The following is a 19772-nucleotide window of genomic DNA, read 5'->3' as shown; positions in this document are numbered from 1 at the left end:
ATCTGAGCTTCTCAGTACAAGAGAGACATGGAGCTCCTGGAGCAGGTCCAGTGGAGGGCAACAAAGATGATGAGGGGACTGGAGCATCTCTCTCACCAGGAAGATCTGAAGGAGGTGGACCTGTTCAGCCTTGAGAAGAGGCAACTGAGAGGGGAACCTCAGGAATGTCTATAAATATCTAATGGGTTGGTGCCAAGATGATGGACATAGGTTTTTCTCCGTGGTGCCAAGCAATAAGATGAGAGACAGCAAGCAGAAAAACTGCACCTGAGTATGAGGAAGAACTTCTTTACTGTGTGTGATCACAAACAGCAACAGTGTGCCCAGAGAGATTGTTGGGTCTCCCTCAGTGAAGATACTCAAGAACCATCTAGATGCAATCTTGTGCCATGGGGTCTAGAATAACCCTGCTTGAGCTGGAGGTTGGACCAAATGACCTGCTGAGATTCCTTCCAACCTTAGCCATTTTGTGATTCTGTGATCTTGTGAAATAAAGACCTGTGGAACTATAGGCCAGTCAATCTCACCTCTGTGCCTGGTGAAATCCCCATGGAAACTATAGTAAGGCATATGGAAAATATGGAGGTGGTTAGCAACAGCCTACACACAGCCTGTCACACCTACCTGCCGAGTGTGGTGGCCTTCTGCAGTGAGGTTATAGAGGAGATCATGGAGGGGATAGCTGACATCATCTACATGGTCTTGTGCAAAGCATTTGCACCCAATGGCTTGAGTTGGAAGGGACATTAAAGACTGACTGTTCCAACCCCCCTGCAGTGGGCAGGGACACCTTTCACTAGACCAATTGCTCAAAGCCCCATCCAGCCTGGCCTTGAACACTTCAGGGATGGGGGCACCCGCAGCTTCTCTGGGCAACGTGTTCCAGTGCCTTAGCACCTTTACAGTAAAGAACTTCCTAACACCTAACCTGAACCTACCCCTCCTTCGGCTTAGAACCATTTGCTCTTGACCTGTCACTACATGGTCTTGCCCAAAGTCTCCATCATTCTTGTAGTCTCTCTTCAGATGCTGCTCTCTTTTCCAGGCTGAATCATCCCAATTTTCCCCATAGGAGAGGTGCTCCATCTCTCTAATCATCTTCTGGACTCACTCCAGCAGGTCCATGTCCTTCCTCTGCTGGGACCCCAGAGCTGGATTCAGGGTTCTCAGGAGGTCTCACCAGAGCGAGCAGAGGGGCAGAATCCCCTCCCTCCCCTACTGCCCACGCTGCTTTGGATGCAGTCCAGGGCACATTTGGCTTTCTGGGCTGGGAGTGCTCATGGCTGGGTCATGGCAAGCTTCTCACCTGCCGCAATTGTCCTGATCCAGGTGGAGCACCTCGCACGTGGTATTGTTAAACCTCACGAGATTCCCATGGGCCCACTTCTCCAGCCTGTCTAGGTCCCTCTGGAAGACTTTCAGGTGTGTCAATGACATCACTCAGCTGGGTATGATTTGCAAATTTGGTGAGAGTGCACACAATCCTTTCATCTGTATCACTAATGAAGATATTGGATAACATTGGTCCCAGTATGGACCCCTGAGGGGCACCACATGTTACTGATTGAGCCATTGACCACTACCTTCTGGATGGTCAATGGCTCAAAGTCCTGATGGACATCCATGACAACTTCTGATACTATGTTAGGACATATTGGAAAAGGATGTATTTCTGTGTGAACCCTTTGTGATCATGTATTTCTAGATAATGTTGCCAGAGATAAAAGTAATCACTTGAATATTCATGCTTGTATTTTTGTTAGAATTTTGTCCTTAATTATTCAGATCCTGTCACATGTTACAGTTGTTATGACATGATGATTTATATCAACTGTTAAAACAGACCCATGAAAATGGATAAAAGGCTCTAACCACTGTCCATCATAATACAGATGAAATACATGGTGTCTTGGAACAGGTGAAGAAGGATGGATAGCATCAGTGATGGGACACCCTTTCCAGATGGTCACTCACTGCTGTGGAAATTTTTAGTAGACTGTTTCACCCTGTGGTTCTTTTAATAGTGACTGTTTTATTTTAATAACCAGGTATGTAAAAGTATATGTAATGATCCATTAGCTGCACATAATGTCTGGATGGATGAAAATGGAAGGTGTTCAGGAGAGGGATAAGGATTGCCCTATAGGGATACCCCAAAAAACTGATTATGGGCAGGTGTGATGGAGGCACTGAGTTGAAGGTGTGACTGCAGCCATGGTACAAATAATGTAGGAATGAGACCTAAAACCATGAGATATGCTGGGAGATATTCAGTGAAGGGATTATGTGGGCATGATAGCCACCTGATGGGAGTGAGGGTCACCACACAGAGACTGGATGACTTTTATTGCTGGATGACCATTATCACTGCCAGAAGCAGTGGAAGAAGGAGTGACACTACCAGTTCTGTTCCATTTTCCTTAAACCCCAGAGTTTTTCTCTTTATAGTTCTTAATGTCTTTCATTTATATATTAAGCGTCTGCCTTCCCCCACTGTGTAGACAAAAGCAACAGGATACTTGACTATTCTCACCCCCAGTTATCCCAAAAGGGGAAATGGGCATTTGAAATCCCCTACTATGCAGAGAAGTCTATGGACTGGCTCTTCTTCCCACGAAGAACATCTCTAGTAAGATATCTGCCTCCAGCTGCATCAGAGCTGCATCCAGGAGCACCTGGAACACTTGTACATACCCTATACACTTATATTTTCTAGGTCTACTGACTTTATCACCAGCAATCTAACAGGAATCTACAACTTGTTTGTTGTGGTATAGAAATGGTACTCCCCAATTCACTTCCTCCACCCAGACTCTTCCAAACCACATGCAGTTGGCTTGGCTTCCCCTCCCTTTTCCTCCTCTGGGAATGGAGTTGAGAATTGAAGGCACAAAAAATGACAATTGGGTTGAGACAAGACTAATTTGCTGGAAACGGTAATGAGATAAGGCATGATAATGAACACACAGCAACAATCGTAAAAACAAAAGTGTAAAGAAAAGAGGGAAATTTGCATGCAAAAATGCTCACTGTGGACTGGGAGAATGACCAATGTGTGACAGGTTCCCCACATCACCATGGTTTTTGTTCCTCCAAAAACAGATGCCCTTCCTCCTGGATGTGAGAAAGTCCCTTTTCCCCACCGCAAGCAGTGATGTAAGGCGGTAGCAAATAACACGATTCTTCGCCATGCCCCCTCCTGCTGATCTGGGCTGGAACCAGGACACCATTTTTTCTATAAACCACACTATTGGTTCATCAGTGTTTGTGAAAGTTCTTTTTGAGCTCGACCAAACTTCCAGCACTGAATTCATGAATCACAGTATTCGTGAATCTGGCATCACTAATGTGGCTGGATTTCTGGTGTAACCCACACTATCTCTGCACCTGGGATCTCACTGAACATGACCAGACTTACAGTGCCGCATTGTTTACAATCAGAAATTAAGCCCAGATGCACCCAGCCCCTCTGATCTCCCAGGACCAGCTGGAATGCCAGAGGTTTATGTTCTGCCACATTTCTATAGTCTTGATGCAGCACTCAGAAAAATTAACTTTTCTTTGTATGTATTTTTTTTTCCTTTTACATTCAAGGTTGAAATTGCAGTATACCCTACTAAGGAGTATTTTTTTGAATGAGAATATTTTGTAAGATACAATCACAGAATAGGTAAGGTTGGAAGGGATCACTGGAAGATACCTAGTCCAACCTCTCTGCTCCAGCAGGGTCCCCTAGAGTACCTTACTCAGCATTGTGTCCATATGGCTTTTGAATATCTCCAGAGAAGGAGACTCCACAACCTCTCTGGACAACCTGTTCCAGTGCACAGTTACTTGCACAGTAAAAAAGTTCTTGCTCATGTTCAAGTGGAACTTCTTGTGCATCAGTTTCTGCCCATTGCATCTTGTCCTATTGGTCAACACCAAGAAGAGCCTGGATCCATCCTCTGACAACCCCTCCTCAGGTATTTCTATGCAATCGTAAGGTGGCATCTCAGTCTTTACTTCTCCAGGCTGAACAGGCTCAACCTTTCCTTTTAAGAGAGATGCTTCTGTCCTCTCATCATCTCTATTACCCTCCACACAACCTGCTCCACCAGCTCCATGTCTCTTGTCCTGAGGAGCCCAGAACTGGACACAGCACTCCAAATGTGCCTCACCAGGGCTGAGCAGAGGGACAAGATCACCTCCTTCAACCTGCTGGCAATGCTCTTTCTAATGCACCCCAGAATCACATTGGCCTTCTTGGCCCCCAGGATGCACTGATGGTTCATGGATGGCTTGTTGTCCACCAGGATCCCCAGGTCCTTCTCCACACCTGCTCTCCAGCAGATCAGCCGGAGCCTCTGCTGGTGCCTGGAGTTGTTTCTCTGCAGATGCAGGACCCTGCATCTGCTTTTGTTGAACTTCAGACTGTCTCTCTCTTCTGATTTCCCCAGCTTGCTGAGGTCCTTCTGAAGGTCTGCAGGGCCCTCTAGGGTATTGGCCACTCCACTCCTCTGAACTTTGTGTCATCAGTGAACTTGCTGAGGAAGTATCTGCCTTTTCATCCGAGTGAACAGGCTAAGAAGCACTGGGCCCAGCTTAGAACCTTGGGGGATGCCACCAGTGACAGGCTTCCAACCAGACCCTGTGCCTCCAATTAAAAACCCGCTGGGATCTGCCATTCAGCCAGATCTCCAACCACATCACCATCCATTCATCCGATTTCCATCTCCTGAGCTTACTTATGAGCACATCAAAAAGAAAGTGTTGAAATCCTTGCTAAAGGCACAGTAGAAAATATCCACTGCTCTCATCCGTCCAGGTAGTTGTCCGATTGTAGGAGGCAATCAGCTTGGTCAAGCATGATTTTCCTTTAGTGAATCCATGCTAAATACTCCTGATCATCTTCTTGTCATCCACTTGGAGAGGTATCCTTCAGGATGAGCCATTCCATCACCTTTTCACATGGAACAACGTAAAGCACAAGTCTTTTAGAATCTAGCATAACATGAATTCCTGATGGAGGAGACTGAAAGTATTCATTCAAATGATTTTGCGTGTTTTGTATGAAGTATTTTATGTCAAGATGTAACTTGAGCTCACCGTATATTTATTACACAGAATTGAAATATTTCCAGGCACACAAATCCCTGTATAGCTAGTATAATTTTCTACTGTATCATAACAAATTCTGAAACTAAAGAAAGGTGATGAAATAGCTAGTTGATTTCACAGGGCATTTGTGATAATTATTAACATGGTTTAAAGTCTTCCTCTTTATTGCACTTCTCCATAAACACTTAAGCAATCATTGTTCTCTGGAAAACTGGTGTTTCTTGGTGTTATGTGCTGAAAACTTTTGTTTCTAGGATTTAAAGAAAAAAAAGGCAAGGCAAAACCAGAAAAGGTGAAGATGGTCTTTTTCCTTCAACTAAGTCCTCTTCACATATCACTTTCCAGAGGGGAGGTTTTCCCTGTTAGTGACTGGCCTGTTGCAGCACACTAGCTATTACTTGTGTTGCCATCAGCTGTACCTTCTCCAATCATTGCAGCTGAGATACCATTTTGCTTTATTTTTTTGAGGGTTGGCTTTGTCTCATTTGTTTAAGTGCTCGGTCTTCATTACTGATTTTATTACCTCATGTACCTCACTACTGGGAAGTCTCCTGAAGTGAAGTCATGCCTCTTCCGAGGATTGAAGACTTCAGAATGAATACACATCTCTCGTGAGATGTTTGCTGGTGGCCTGGTAAGGAATGTAGTTTACTCATGATGGACAGTTGTAAATCCTTCTGTTATCAACAAAGTTGTACCTGCATTTCAGTACTACTCTTGCTGCTGTTTAACATGCTTAGGTTTTGGAGCATCATTTTCAGAAGTGACGAATGATTTAGAGAAGCTGAGCTCACCATGCTGCATAGCAGCAGTGTAGAGCTGTTCAGAGGGACAAGGTTTTTTAAGACCAGACACAACTGTTGTTATTCCTAGGCAGCTTTTTGACACTGCTGTATTCAGGTGCTCCAGTGTGTTGTTGCCTTGTGTTCTGAAACAAGCCAAAGGGAAAAAGTGCTTCCAAATAGGCAGCACTTCTTTGCTTAGTTTGGATACTTGAGTCTGCTTCCTACTAGTGTTTGTCCATCGAGACAAAAATTATGAGTTTTTAAAATAAATTGTGAGAGCTTGACCATTAACAAATCAAAAATTTATTGAGCTAGGGTATAGCTTTCCATTTCAGAACTCAAGGTAAGGAACTTGTAATGAACCCACCGACTTCATCCCTATTTCTCCAGAGAGTGCTATTTTGTTGTTCTACAGCTCCTGACTTAGCCACAGTATTGTGGAAGGAGAGGGCAGTTCTTCCACCTGGAGCTGTATTGAATATTTGTTCTCACATAAAGAGAGATACATTTGCTGCACAGTTCACAATTGCAACTTGTCCTCTTATTGTAAATGTTCCATACTGTTGTCTCCTTATCACAAAGGTTTCATACCTTCTCAGTGTTCGTGGGCAGCTCCTCAGAGCACTGACTCTTTCTTCTTCACAAAGTAGCAAACTGACTCCAGTTACCTTCTCAACCAGCCAACCCACTCTTTTATAATGCTCTTCTTCTCATTGGTCACAGCTGTGGCCTGTTAAAGTCAGGCCTGTTCCTAATCTTTACTAATTGGCCCAGCTGCAACTCCTTAGGGGTAAAATTACTTTCTACACTATCTTTATTTTCTTATATTCTATCCCCCCATAGCAGCTGAGTAAAAAGTATGGATATTATGCCTACTTAAAAACATCATTTATCCCTATGAATTCAAATAAAACCTGTGTTCTGTGTTAATATCTTAAAATGCTCTTTAGTTAGCACTTAGAATAAAGAGTAAGAAGAGGCTCAGGGAAGTCTGCAAGAGCACTGAACTTTGGATTACCTATGTTCACATTTCTTTCATAATGATATACTTATGCACAGTTTAGGAGGTTACCCACACTGAAGTCTTAGGAAAGAAGTCTCTGTAGCAGTGCATTGTAAAAGCCACCTTACAATAGGTTAAGATCAGTCTTACCTATTGAACCTTTGGGGAACAAACAGGAGGAGCAATGACATCAGCTGTTTGCATTAAGACATTATCTTTCCACTTCACCTTCTGCCTGTGTTTCTTCTGTATCCAGTTGCTTTGGTTCTTTCTCACTTGCAGGCCTGCTAAAGATATCAAAACATATCAAAAAAAAGAAAAAAATATTTATTTTTACCTAAGAATCTGTTGCTGAAAGACATTCTGGTTAAGTGAAAATGCTGATTGTATCTTTGCTTTTATTGATGCTCACAGAGAAGAATGCTATCTGATGAAACTTCAGTGATGTCTCCCCAAATGGAGAAAAGAAAAAAAAATTAATTATTTTGAATAGACTTTGGATTAGTGTCTTTGTTTTTTCTTGACTAGAATTGGTCTTATTTGTTTAGCATGCAATGTAATCTGACATAGGTAGCTTCAAACTTTTGCTTAAGAAAGCCATGGATCAGTCTACAGGTAGAAGAGGAGCTGCCATGTGTACTAGTGTTGCAATTTCATTTTTTTATTCTGTAATGAAAAAAAAACTAGCACTTTATGCACATGTATATTATAGGTGATCTTTGAACTTTGATTCTCTGGAATGTTTGGAATATTAAGCATTAATTTACATCAGAGCTGCTTTCCAGATATTGCTATAATACTGCATATGTCTATTTGTCACATTTTTGGTAACACAAGTTTGCAACAAGTTTAGGATGTATAAAACCATTCATTGTATTTTCCAGGTCTTGAACTGCAAGACAATGCTTCAGCTCTAATTGCTCACTAAATTCAGCTATCTGTCATACAGCTTTGTTAGCAATAATATTAATCTAGAAGCTGTGGTATCTGAGTCACTAGAGGAAGATTGGGCCTCCAAGACACATGGTAATGACTCAAATTTACAGTAAAGGTAGTGCTTTCAAATGGAGCATTTTAAAGTTAAGAGTAAAACTAACATAATGTCTTACTTTTTCCATAGTAGAAGAAATGAAAAAAAAAAGGAAAAAAAAAAAAGAGAGAGAGAGTGGTAGAGTGGTATCAGGTATCAAACACTAAAGGTTTGTGGTAACTTCTTCTTGCGTATCCATATTCTTACTCATTAGAGGGGAATGGTACAATGTGAGACCCCCTATACTAGCTGGTCTGCCCTGCCCCTAATGAACAGCCTACCAGCTCTGAGACCTCTGCAGCATATGACACCATATCTTGAGCTACCACTCGACCACTCGTTTGCTGTAAAACAGTGCACTGCATGTTGTAATGGTGCACATAGGCAATAAAACTTACCAGTGGTTAAAGGTTATGCCATTCCTGCTTGAGCCTTGCACCCTTTGGTGGGAATGAGTTTCTCAGTCTTCAGAATTCAGTTTACCTCATGGTATCAAACTGGCCAGGTGACGTGGTATTCCTGATTTATGCTTGCCTGCTCAAATGACTTCTGGGTCTGAAATTATGACTACATGTTGTTTCTGCCTTTCATCTTATGTCCTTGTGTCTTAAAGCAGTGAAGCATTTTTATCAGCGAAGGTGAAATATAACTTATGGAACCGATCAGAATTCTTAACCTTTGAGTAGCAATAAATTCCAGGACGATAATGCTTGAGGTGGGAAATAATGCAGCACAAAGAGCTGAAGACAGGATTTACAGCTGTCAAGATGGTGGGGTTTTTGTATTGCTTTTTTCCAAGCGTCTAAATTGTTGGACTTGGCAAATTATTAAGAAATGCAGATAGATGCTTACCTTTAACTTGCTTGGGGAAATGCTAGAAATAAAATGTAAAAAGTACAGAAATTGCTGATTAATGTTGTGAAAATTATGTCAGTGAGGAAGCAACCTGTGCACTTCTATAAGGAAATCTCATGAAGACATTGAGGCCACTGTAGCCTATGTGAATAAAAGGGCCTCATTTATTTTTAGCATTCATGCTTTGCTTCTGGTTATAATTTGTATTTGAGTGTGGTGGTATGGATGGCATAATGGTTCATCAAAACTACCTGCTAGCATTTCTGCCTTTTCCTTGCTTTTAGATTGTGATGAAAGATAATTACAATTCTCATACTAATCTTCTATTTATACTTAAACCCTGCATTGAATTACAGATCTTTCAGAATACAGAATAACTCTACTCTTGACTTATAATTTCATCCTGATGTGCTTCCCAGCCAGATTATATGTAAAAGTAAATAAGTAGTTTAAGGTGGACATTCAGTTATACCTCTTCATTAATTTTCTGTGGGTCCTCAAGAGATGCTATTTGCAATTGGCAATTACATGTATAATTATATAGACTGTTACAAACTATGTGGTATCTGGCTCACTAATACAGATGGTCTTGTAGATCCAGCTGTGTACCTGTGTGGCTGAACATAGTTTGGATGGCTTTTTTTTGTAATGATGGTGGGTGAAAATTAATTCATATACCTCATGTTGGTATTGCAGATATGCTACCTCTCTCAACTTGTAGTTTTGGAGTAATAACATGAATTGCTTGCACTGGTTCTGTTGTCCTGATGTGACAATCCCGATTTGTCTCCTAAATTGTTCATTAACTTTTAGCAAACCAAATGCATTTAATACACTCAGTTCTCATGTGGAAAATAAGTCATAGGTGCTAAAGACGGTATGGGTAAAGCCTTTTTTCTCCAGTGTTTTTTCCTCAAAACAGAAAGACCAGCACTTCGGATATGTAATTAAAAAATGGTGAGGGGCCAATACTTGACCCTGAGAAAATGTTTGCAGAAACTTTTCTGAAGCTGAATGAGCTGGATAGCAGTGCATAATTGCAGGAGCAGACTTCAATATAATGTACCCTTTTGTAGGGATAGCAATTCCTCTTGTCATCCACAAAAATTGACACATGGTATTTCAGAGGTCCACACTGCAGGTACAGAAGGGATAAACACTTGCAGAAGTGCAGACCTCTGACCGTTATAGGATGCAGATCAAAATGGGTAATGAGCACAGAAAATGCAACACAAAGTTTAAAATAAAAGGAGGAGAAGGATGCAAAACGGCAAAAGAAAGGTCTTAGCTTAAATACTTCTTCCAAAATTACTTCAAGAGTATTTTATTCTCTTGAAATTATCCTGATTATTTCAGATGCCTTTGCAGGTATTTTTCATTGTCCCCTCACCAAGGAGGCTGCTGGCCTGTGCAGATGATAGTAAAATATCAGAACTGACTTGATGTGAGAAATGACAACAGGGTAAGATGTACCTTTCAAGATGTAAATTGATAAAATTGCTCCTTGGCAGATGCCCAAAAACCAGAAGTCTCTAAACCACTGGAAATTACATTTTATTAAGAAATATTTTTTTTTAATCACACGAAAGAAATGTGGTATCTGTCTTATTTTTGTCTTCTAGATGAGCAATGTGATCAGATAAGTGATGCTGTTCTAGATGCTCATCTCAGAATTTATCCAGATGCCAAGGTTGCCTGTGGTAAATACAATATAGAAAGAAAAACAGATTAATGAAGTACAACATGTAATCAATGTTGATTAATGTCTTTTTTTCCAGAATTCCTCCAATAGCTGGCTGCCACTCAAGACTTTCACATCCAGTAAAGAGCTCAGCTGTGGCACTCTGATTCAGAAGTGAAGGAAAAGGAGGAAAAAAGCTGCAAAAAATGAACAGAATAAAGGAAAGACATAGTACTCTAGTGCAAATTAAAAATGATGAAATGTAAGAAGTACACTAGGTGGTATCATGGAAAAGTAGGTTTGTCAGGGTGGATGTTACTGAGGAATCTAAGAAAATCAGGGAATAAGTGAAGTTTGGAAAGATATATATCAAAGCACGTCTTCACAGAGTAATTAGGGCAATACTCTTTGTTCACAGAAGGATAAGATCATTTGAATGTGATTCTGATCAAGGTGGCTTGCTATTTTGTGTGACTTTCCATTAGGACTATGCGTGGATGTTCTCACTTGCAATAGACGCTATGAACATGTTACCAAATTGGAATGAGCTGGATAGCCAGAGAAAATGGACATAGAAAGGGAATGTACCTAAAGAGCTTTCCAAATGCAGTGATTTTATTTCTAGAACAAGGCACCAAGGCCATAGTTACAGCACAGAGGACTAGCTGCATTTCATGAACACAATGATCTAATATTTTTCATCTGAAACATCTCATGTGATCCTTGGTGCACAGACGTGAGCAGTGAGGTGTGAGGAGAGGGTTTATCATATGTATTGGACTTGATGAAGTTTGTATTTCAATACTTCAGGCAGTTACACTTCTAAAGCTGCTGAAAAGTTGAAGATGGTAACAGAGGAATGCTGCAAAAATGTCAAGGAAAAATATGTAAGAGATGTGAGAAACAGGTGTGACATGATTACATAGACCTAGTAGATCATATTGTTATACCAACTTTTTTGTTATTGTCTGCTGTATGATTTACATAAAACAGAAAGGTTTGCAGACCAGATGGACTCCTGAAACAAACAACAAAAGAAAATATTAAATTATTCTGCACAAAATCTCTAGTGAAGTTGCATAGCTTCTTGCTCCAGGATCTTGTTGAAGCTAAAAGTTTTTGTGGTTGCCAAGGACAACTGGGTGAATTACTGTAATAAAAATGTATCAAAGACTGGTAACACCATCTGTTAATAAATTATGTTCCTTTGGCTTCAGGAAAACACTGAGCTGAAATTCTTGTATTTGGAGAAACAGCCCTACATACTTGATCTGCTCTTACAGTCATCTGCTTCTGCCAGTGTGAAGATAGGATAATTGGCTAGGATGGGCCCCAAATGCATGCAGGCTTTTAAATGTTTGTATCAGCCGAAAACAGGAGTGGTTGCACAAAGACCCATAAGTGTGCTAACGCTTTACTCTGATTTTTCCCTGTGATTAATCCTTTGTTCACAGAATAATCTTCAGGATCTCTCTGTAAAATAGCATGCATAAATTTCTGATATTTTACTGACATCATATTTTCTCCAGAGTGTGTGGCAAAAGCTGGAATGGTTTTGCTCCGTGGAGGGATCACATCACAGGCTATAGTAGATTATCAACAAATTGTAAGAAGACCCTTAAGAGGATAGCTTATGATGACTTTTCCAAAGGTGAGTGGGATTCATGGTGCTGGTAATACTAATTGTGGATTCAAATGAAATATGGACCATTCACTTAAGAATTGGACTTAATGATCCTTGTGGGTTACTTCCAACTCAGAATATACTGTGATTCTCTATGATTTCCCAATGAGATCCTACATGTGTTCAGTCATGGGTCTGTTCTGTATGTGGCCAAAGTAATGGTTTTTTGGTCTTCTGAAGAATAAAATGAAGCGTGCATCTAGGCCTGGGAGAAGACTCACAACTCACTGGCAATATTGAAGAAAGTATTTTAAGGTGGCATATTTGTAGAAGACTTATTCTTGAAAGTGTCAGGTATCTCTTGCTTTTCTGATGCAGAAGAGCCAGTATTTGGACAAATGTCAGAAAGTGGTTACATCAATAGCTTGGTACAATGAAAGCTTTAACAGTGATGTTCCTTGTCCTTGGGGTGCACAAGCCTGTGACATTGGAAGTTCACACCAAAGGAATTCTTCATGTATGCTTTATATGCATCTTCAAGGAGTTTCCTTTCAGCAGCTGAACTACTTACATCACTAGTCCCTTTCAGTCTTCCCTTTTCATGTATGGTGTGTACTTTTTCCTCTAATTCAATTGAATCCAAGAACATACTACAAGAAAAATTGAATACCAGTTTCTGGTAACATTTTCCAAACTCCTCTCCCAGGTTTAATACCCAAATGGTTTGAGCCCAAGTCAAAATAAGCAATGTCATAGCAAAAAATATCATAATAAGCATAACAAGCTTTGGCAGGGTAGCTTGTAGGATTACATGTATCCTATCACTTTCAAAAATTCAAGTTTGGCTTAATAGCCCTAAAATACCCACACCCTGAAACTGTTAAATAAATGTGCTGATTGTCTGCTTCTGTTAGCAATAAAAAAATGTAATATAGGAGGCTTACATGCATAGAATTTTAGAAGTTTTAGCCAACATAACTAGATAATCCTTGAAAACTTCTCTAGTAATTGGTGAACCCTCAGGAATGTATGAGCTAACTTTACAATAAGACTGGACTATAAGACTTGCACAGTTTTAGTGGCCCTAGAACAACAATGTAAAGAAATCAAGCAAGCTGTGTCCCATGGCAAGACTGACGATGACACAGGAGCAGGGGATCAGGTAATTCCAGGCACTTGCTCACATCTAGTTTAAGCACAAGCAGTTCCAATTACAATGGACTGGATCCATTCCTTAAAAACTATTGTGCAAATTACAAGAATCAGCAGTTGAGCACTGTGCACTCTCTTAATCACCAGAAGTGTGAACACAGCCTTCATCAGTTTCAAGGCAAGTGGCTTTCCCCATATTGAGTGGCCTTAACAGGACAAAGCTACAATTAAGGTTTTTGTCAGTCAGTAAGTTTCTGATCTTTCAAGTCCTTTAGCCTGCAAAAATTTCTAAATTTCTGTGGCGTTTGTGGGTAGAGGACTGAGAAGTCTTGATGAGCTTTATGTTGATGAAGCCTTTGCAGTGGGTTCTTACAGATGTGTAAGGCAGAGCCATTCTGGGGAACCAGCCCCTGTTGTAGCTGTAGTTTTTGCGCATAAATGTAATTTCGGGCTGGTTGTATGTGAAGGGTATTAACTCTGCATATTACTGCTGCCTCTTGCTAAGCTTGGGTGATTCTGAAGTACTATGAGACAAAGACAGGTGCAGAATGGAAAGAAAACATGGAAGTGGATGGTTTATTTCCCCATTTTTCCATGCAGTTTCCCAATTTTTAATGCAGGGTTTGATGTTAGGCTATGCCACTAATGAAACTGAGGAATGTACGTCCTTAGCAGTCCTCTTGGCACTCAAACTGATTGCAAGCATAAGGGCTCTGGAATGGAAAGGAACATGGCCCTGGGTCAGACCAGATGGGAGAACACAGGTTTGTAACAGATGCATATTACCACTCATGTTGTAAGGGTGAGAAACAACGGAAATAATTTACCCTGTCTGCTCCTATATTAGAATTTATGTTTGTCAAAAATGGTGCTGTCATCCTTGTGTTCGAAGCTGATGTGGGTTTCATAAGGTATGTTTGCATATAGCACATATGTTTGTTTACTCCATCACTGTCTGAGCGGGTCTCTTGGAAATAATATTTCTATTTTCCTTGTTTTGCCCTGGAGATAAGGAACATTAAAAAATTACCAACAATCAGGTTTGGGTTTTTTTTCTGAATAATTACCAGCTGCTGACAGCTGTGTTGCTGCACGCAGTGGATTAGTCACTGAGCCCACTGTAAGAGTGATGCACTTTGGCTGTTTCAAAGACAGTAAGTTCTGTTTTCTGGGCTGCGAAACCTGCAGGACTGGAAAGGCAAAGCATACATGTGGTGTTTCCAGTACAGCAAAGTGTTCTACTCTTAATTTCTGTAATTTAGTGTGGATTAAGTTCACCGACTGCACTTAATGTCTGGCTGCTGTTGTCACGATACAACATGGATTGTGACCCTGCCTCTTGTTAGGAATGTACATGTCAACAGGCTGATATATGATGTATCTATTCAAGGATGTTTGAAGAGTAGGAAAATAGAGAGACAACTTTAGTCTGTAAGAAAACAGGTACTAAGGATGGAGCAATGCCAGTTTATACTTGCACGTGCATGAAAACTATGTAGAAGAGAGCAAAGGATACAGCCTATCATATGATCTGCAGTTGTTCATTTTAGCAGGGCTCTCCAAAATTTATTATTAATCCACAGTTTGAAGTTATATTAACATAGCAAACCAGATTGATTAGCATCATCTGCAAAAGTAATGGGATTTTGTAGCTTTTTTGTTGTTATTTTACTTCTCTGTGGCAATGCATGCAGTATCCTGTAGTTAACCCTTTCAGTAGCATTTTTACTTTCCCTCAGTGAGTTTAAGCATTGACAACAATCCATCATTTTTCATCCCATTTCCTTTCGTCTGTTTATCTTCAGCTGCAGAAAACAATGGTGAGGTTCATTTCCAGCTTTCAGACAGGTGCTTTTGGCCCTGTGGCCCTGAGTGTTCATTTTGGCCCTGAGTGTTCATCGTCCATATTTTTTTTTCCTCACTAGGTCCTGATGGAAGAAAAGGAATGTAATGGTTCTCTGGAGCCCATCCGAGTGCACGCACTTGTGATTTCAATAAATCATGCACTGGACACTGCTATAGCAAATACAGAATGAGCTGATGGTGAAAGTTGTTAAAAAGTCATTCCAGAGAAGTATCTTGATAAGACCACCATTTATCATCTCCTTCCAAGTGAAAAGTTTGTAGAAGGTGATCCTAAGGCATGGTACTTTGATAAATAACAGCCTATGCAGACTTGGACTCCACCACATGCTTGTAAATGTTCTCTTGAACTGTATGGCATACCTTTAACCAAAAAGTCTTTGCATTTTTAAGGAAGCTTTAGTTATTTCTACTGGAGCTTTCCTACTGGACAGTTGTCACCTAAACTAAAGCTATACCTGCTTGGAGAGCCACATGTACACATTCCTGGATCTTTATCTTGCTTCCAGAAGGTATTTTAGATAAGGAAAACCCAATTCTTAAGATATGTGCTAAAATGGCTGGCTGGCAGTATCTCTTCACTTCCACAATAAAAATCAAAACCAGAAATAAAAATAAATTTGATATCTACACTGAAATTACTTGCAAAGTTGAATAAATTTCAAGGGATACTTAAAATTTATCAATAGTCATTAGAATTTAACATATGTTCTGCTTTCCAGGTGTTGGCACTAGATAAGAAAGCCACTGCTATGGAATTGTAAAAAGTTACATTACACAAAACTGTCTGTGTAAAGAATTCAAAAGGGTTAAAACTATGAGGTGTGCTTTTAATCACACTGAAACAATGAAGGGATACCACTTTAATTGAAAAATAAATGTTGGCTTTGCTCCCATGTTGCTTATTTGGAGATTTAAAAATAGTGGATTAATGCCATTTATCCTCTTTCAGGATGGAATTTCTCAGCACTCTGGAGTTCATTTATCAGCATGTAGTTGCCAACTTTAAGTAATCTAACAGAGAGGCAGTATATCTCTCTTGGTTGAGTAAGTTAAATCAACTCATAAAGCTGTAGGAGGCAGACAAAATCTATGCAAGAATTTGACCATTATCAGGGAAACAGGAAGGAAGAAATAAGTGTAGTATCACTTGTGTCACCACTGAACAATTAATGTGAACCGAGCTAGAATTTCTCAGTAGTCTTGTGCTGAAAACATTGAACTGCAGTTTCATTAAGCCCCTGCTTCCCATTTAGTATGTGTATCTAGGTGAAGCTTGTTAACCTTTTAGATTGTATCTGTTTTTGTCTCTCTAAGTCCTTGGCTTAAAGTGTTGCTGAGCGAAGACTTTGACCAGTAACCCAGAGAGAGCATTTCATCATTGCTGATTTGAAGGGAGCATTCATTCTTTTTTGTCATTTTTACAGTTGTGCTGCATTATTAAAGGTTTTCAAAAGTGACTGCAGCACAGATGGCTTAGTACATTTCTGAAGAGTACTCCAGCCACCTAGTGAACTCTTTCATTAAGCAGTTGCATGGGAATTTGAACTTTGTGAACAGAGTCATATGCATGACAAATAGAAAAGCTGTGCTCAATAACCTAAAATGGTATTGGATGAGCTATTGTGTCTTGTGGGTAAATTTAGTTGTTTCTCCTTCAGGCTGATGCTGGACTGACTGGCCAGAAGATGATTCTTGATAGGTACAGAGGTTGGGGAGTCCATGGTGGAGGTGCACTCTGGAAAAGATCCCTCCCAAGTTGATAGTTCTGCAGCATATGTAGTCCACTGGATTGTAAAATCTCTGGAGAAAGGTGTTCTCTGTAGAGAAGTATTAACCCAGATAAGAGCAACTGTAAAAGCAATTCAAATTCTGAAGCACAAATTCTGTCTCAGAGTACATACCACCATCACAGCCTCTCTCCACTTTCAGAAAACCTTTTTCTCATAGTAGAATGGGGCTCCTGGAATTTTTAGGAATCTTAAGAGGGAAGCCAAGACATGGGTCAGGATGGTCCTGAAACAAAAACTGTGTTCTCAGTAATGTTCTTTCTCCATCTCCTTTGTCATCCCAGGTCTAGGTACTTCTTTGCATTATCCTTGCATTTTAGCTGTTCTGCACACACTTGCATGCCCAGCACCCCAGCCTGGGCTGCACAGCACATTACAGTCGTGGGAGCACTTCCTAGATGTAGCTGTTCAACTTGCAACTTGCAGTATGGTCATATTGGATGTAACTAATCCGTTTTAAGCTGCACTTGAAATTACCTTAATTTGTTCCTAGTATTCTCCTCTGGTACAGGGTGTGACTAAAAGCAAAATTCAACTGTTTTAGAGTTTAAGACAAAACCAACTTCCATTAGTCTTATATGCTCAGACAAAAAACAATATACTTCCTTGTGCGTTAATTTTTTTGATAACTAAGTCAAAGAAGTAGAAAGAGATATTTTACTGACACCTTGACACTTTCACATGAACAGAATGTGACTATTAAAGTGACATTTGCCTAGGCCATTTACAATACTAGTTTCTATAAATAGTTGTTCTGAGTAGCTGCTGTGTCCTAAGTAAGTAAAATGTAGCAGCAATCTAGCCAATGTTTTGCTGCAGTGGTGTGTTTAAATCTTTTTGCTTTTATCTATGGAGCAGAGGAGAAGCCCACTGCATGTGATTGTGATACACAATGTAGTATCCAGACAAGCCATTTAGCAACAAGGCTTTGTGCTTCAGTTGTTGTGCATGTGTTTGACACCTGATAGTTTGCAGTTAGTCAGTAAAGGGGAAGATTGGGAATAAACCAAGCACAAATGAGTTTTGATTATCAAATTGTTGACAGTTTTGGTTTTGTTTTTTTTTCCCCGGGGGAAAGAATATAAACTTCTCATCTCTTTGTATACACATTTTAAGAGTAATTTTAAAACATCTACATCACTTATTTTTGAGTTAGGTGGGAATGTTGTTATTCCAGTAATTCTCAAAGTCCTTCTTTAAATACCTGAACCTGTCTCTAGACAATAAGAGAGTGATCTTTTTAACAGCAAATTATGGAGATCTCAGATACTAGCAATGAAGATAAAATGGGAAGACAGAAGACCAAAAAAGCCAATGTCCTTTGAAATATTCAAAGGTTGGATTAAAGATTAACAAAAGGAACAATGTGTGAAATTGCAATGTAAAATTGATTTCAGCTCATTACTATCTGTGTGCTACAGAAACCTTGCCAGCCTTCAGGGAGGCTGATAACTAAGCTGGCTGTCCTATGGATGTTATTTTCATGCCAAGCATCTCTCACAACAAAAGGAAAAAATGGATAATAGAAGTAACTGCAGTCTAATTATATGTATATTAACACAACATTATTTAGTGTTACAAAGAATTGTCAGCTTATTGGTTGATGGCAAATGGATGTTGTGATCTCATAGTTAGCTAAGGGGAAGGTAGTCACGATTAGAACAGTTTCTGTAAAACCAAAACAAAAGGAAAAAAACAAAACCAAGCCATAAACATTTGTAGAATTCAGAGTCTCCAATCTTTAAGGCATTAAATTCTTGTGTCTAGCTGAAACTGAAGGATGAAGAGTGGCAGTAGCTGGGGATGACAGAAAGTACCTCTTTTGTTTTAAAGGAGTATCACCTATGTCTGATATTTGACGAGGCTCTGAGGAAAACATAATTTTCTAACATAAAAGACAAATGGCAAAAAAGGTATCTCCTAACTTTCCTTATGGCAATAGGATGTTAGTAAACTCCACCCTGATACATACAATAACCCTTTCCTTTCTCTTAAGCAAAAAGCAGGAAGGACTGTATTAATTGTATTTGGGTTGTATGCTTGTTTTCTACAGCTATCATATGCTTTCTGTCTCACACCGTCTTGCCATCTCCTTGTTCCATTATGAAGCATCAGATAGATCTGGAGAAGAACTACTTGAAATTGTCCATAAAAACTTTGATCTATACCTTGGAGCTATTATAAGGTTTGTGTAATGTTAGTATTTACTGTATGGAATAATTTTTAATGCTCTCTGTAACAGTTTAATTATCTGGCTTATAACCTCAAAAAAGTCACCTTCATCATAAATCTCTGATTGATATAATTTCTACTCTTCCCTCATCCATGCACCCAGTACAACATACAAGAACCAATTGATAAATTGGGTCCCAAAGTGCAACAAAGTAAGTTAAGACCAGCCTAAATTACACCATGTATATCTTCCAGTAACTCTAGTAGTGAGCTGTGTTGCAATTCATTAGCCAGGTGGTAGTGTGCCTGGTGAAGCAGAATTAAAGTTTAACATTAGACATAGTTAGGCTTTCCAGTCGGTTTACAGGGTGCATAAGTCTCCAAATCTCTGCCTTATGTGAAGTGCAATAATTGGCTCTTTCTGAAAGAAATGTTAGGCTCTGTGCCTTTCATATTCAGGCAGAAACAACTTGTGAGATAGCTGAAAGGCTTTGGTGCTTCATGTCACAGTTTGGAGTCAACAAAACTTAACTAAAAAGGAATCCATGTTTCTTAAATGCTCTCTTAAGATCTGAACCACTGTAATGAAACTATTGTAACTGAACTACTGTATACATTTAAAAAACAGAACAAGGACAGCCAAGAAGTGAGTGTTCTTGAAGTCAAAATTCACTTGTGATCAGAAGTGTCACTGAGGCTACCATGCAACCAGACAGG

Source organism: Motacilla alba, chromosome Z (genome assembly GCF_015832195.1).
Source record: "Motacilla alba alba isolate MOTALB_02 chromosome Z, Motacilla_alba_V1.0_pri, whole genome shotgun sequence".
Classification (NCBI taxonomy): domain Eukaryota; kingdom Metazoa; phylum Chordata; class Aves; order Passeriformes; family Motacillidae; genus Motacilla; species Motacilla alba.
The sequence above is the reverse complement of the archived record's forward strand: the minus strand, read 5'-3'. Positions refer to the sequence as shown.